Source organism: Amblyomma mixtum, chromosome 2 (assembly GCF_055824585.1).
Source record: "Amblyomma mixtum isolate Tamu chromosome 2, ASM5582458v1, whole genome shotgun sequence".
Taxonomy (NCBI): domain Eukaryota; kingdom Metazoa; phylum Arthropoda; class Arachnida; order Ixodida; family Ixodidae; genus Amblyomma; species Amblyomma mixtum.
In genome coordinates, this window is record NC_143013.1 from 75,204,249 (window position 1) to 75,207,019 (window position 2,771).

Genomic DNA, 2,771 nt, shown 5'->3' on the forward strand with positions numbered 1-2,771 from the left:
TTTACAAAGCGGAAGTTCCCAAGCACATTGTTCCAATATGAACACCGCGAATACGCAACAAACTAATGCTGTTAGGGCGAAGCCACTGGCTTTGAAGGAGCATGAAATGAAGCAGCGAGCTTTCATCGATCGAAAATAAAAAACATTACGCACATTTTGGCAAGACTTAAGACCCACACAGACTCGGTGCCAGCAGCCTACATGACTAACGCCTTAGACTATTCGATCATTATCTGGCGGCTGTGCTGTGATGCTTCTCATCGGTATTTCAACGCGTTATCCACCGGCATGAGTTGTGAGAGCAGTAGTGTGCTGCGACCGGTGTGCGCGGCTGGGCGACTCCAGAGCCAGAAAGCACGTTAAGAATCCGAAATGCAACTCGGGTGAGACGGTAGAGTCTAAAAGTTCTCGACTACTCGGCAACGACGACAACATGTGAGTGCAACCAATTACCGTAAATGAGCCAATACCATCTCTATGCCTGCTGGAGAAAAGTGCGCGACCGCTGACCTAAATACTCTTCCAGACAAAATCTAAAAAATTGGCATGTAGTACATATGTGTCCTCCCAGAATACGAGTCGAAAAGCAATAAAAAGATCGCTCCGTCGAAGCCGCTTTCGCTCTAGAGAATCAGAAAATTAAAAAAATATATATACGCCTCCCCGCACATGAAACTGGGTAGAGTTTGCACTGTCTGCAAAGATTTCCCTCAGGTGCAAAGATGAGCTCTGCTGGCTACAAATATTAAATGGAGTACGTAGCAGCAGCCCAACGAGTAATTTAAATGATGCTTTCTTCGCAGCAATAGTCCCATAATAAACTGTTCTTGTGCCTCAATATAAAATCACTTTCCTTGGCTATTTAAGACATTGGCAAGCCCGATTGCAGGGAAGACAGCGTGAAAGTTGGGCCTCAGGTTACACGTTAACGTTTTCTCTGTGCGTTCCATAGCAAAAAGCTACAAAACCAAGCACTCACAAAAAATGTTTTATCGAGAGACGATATATGCTTAAAACCTGAACAACAAGAGCGTCTCACACTCGACATAGTTTGAAATATTTGCCAGAACAGGCACCACTGCTTGCGCAACATGTCGCGATAAAATGTCAGGAATGACATCGAGACCAATTGTAAAGACACGCACCAAGAACGGCTCCTGGAAAGGCAACTGCCACCAGAAGACCACACGTGGCGGTGCAGGGGTCGCGTGCAGCACGAATGCGCTTCGCAGGGTGGAGCGATGTAATGAATCCCAGTGCACCAAGGGTGGCTGCCAACCGAACCGTGCACGATGTCGCTCAAGCAGGGCCTAAGCCGCGGGGGATCGGCGTGCCACGGCGATGCCCAAGGGAAGCGCTGTTGCTGATCCCACCTGGCAGCGTCCGCCTGCCTGCAGCACCTGCCGCAGCACTGTCGACAGCAACCTTGTGTCCCGCATCGCAACGACGTGCCATCCGGAAGTAGAGGACTGCGTAGATTTGAGAAGTAAAGAGCGGGTTAAAACGAAGCTTGTGCTCGTCTCTATCCAGGAGTGTTGAAGAAGCGACGTCATTTGGAAAGAATATTTATAGCACCCTTCTCTCGAATAAATTAGTAGCAGTCAGCTGCATCCGCAATACAGGAATGTAGCTTGGTATCGAATAACTAAACGCCGATGCGACGCTATCAACTAGGAGGAGTGTGTCCAAATGCTTCATCAAAGCGGCGACAGCTGTGCGCGACAACCATGCATGCTGTGATTGGCTTGCCTCACGGATTGAGTGTTAATGCAACTCTGACCCGCACCGCTCACTCTGGTCAACACTTCCCTACCATGGCAGTTTTCTGCGCAGTACATTGGCACGCGCGTAGAAGCATATACTGCCGCGTGGCATCCAAGATCCAGTTAGGGAAGGCATGAACCACGGCAACTGTGTTTTGTTTATCTATCATAAAACACTTTATAACGGCACCTTTCGCGCTTTCATGCTAAGCAGGCTGCAAAAACGCAGTGCACCGTGCTAGAAATCCAGCATCGAAGAGTTTTGTGCACAAGTCTTTTAACTCCCTCAGAGTTCTCATTACGCTGCGAAGCAAGCCGATGTTGGCGTTTAGACTCAACCACATATGCGATCCAGCATGTCGACCATCTCCACCGGCACCGGACGGTGACACTCCTCTCCAGCGTTGATGCAGCACAGTCGTTCGCACATGGGTGCATGCACTGTAACCTACGGCGTGAGCACCCTCTGACCCACCTGATCATAGGCACAGTGTGACATCGTAGGCAACGCAAAAGAGCTCAGCATATTGGACAGCAGTGTGCGCCAGGTGAGCGGTGAAGTCATCTATGACGAGCTGAAGGGCTACATCCCTGTCTCCACAGAAGACCTCATTTCGATAGAGAGCATCTCGCTGTCCACGGCAGATACTACCGTCAGCAGGTATCTGCAACGCCTACAGAAAGTCACGTGCACGGGTACGTTCGCGAGAAGGAAGCTTTGCGGTTCAATCCTTGACGTCGATGTAATCGTCACGATGGGAGCGCCACCGCCCGAGCATGCCCTCCCGTTCCGTGAAACGCAAAGCCTCCTCCAGAGCCGCCGCTGAGCTTCCGCAATATTGTGGTTGATTCGCATAGGCAAGATGCTACTCGCGCAGCGCGGCTCCATGCTTCGTATTCTAAGGCTTCTGTGAGCGCTTGTACGTTTTTAGACCAGTTGGGTGTGCTGGTCACACTGGTTTTTGGGACTTAGCCAAGCCGTACTGTTAAGGAGAGCCTATGCAATTG

General features: G+C 50.2%; 1 protein-coding gene across 1 annotated transcript in view; it reads right to left on the bottom strand.

The window, feature by feature from the left end:
• The window catches only part of LOC149359786 (uncharacterized), a 7,181-nt gene extending 5,955 nt beyond the window's left edge, over positions 1–1,226 (bottom strand). Inside the window, exon 1 of the mRNA XM_089569143.1 lies at positions 1,146–1,226. The gene's annotated coding sequence lies outside the window, so the exon portion shown is untranslated. The remainder of the gene's footprint in view (positions 1–1,145) is intronic.
• Between the last annotated feature and the right edge of the window lie 1,545 nt (positions 1,227–2,771).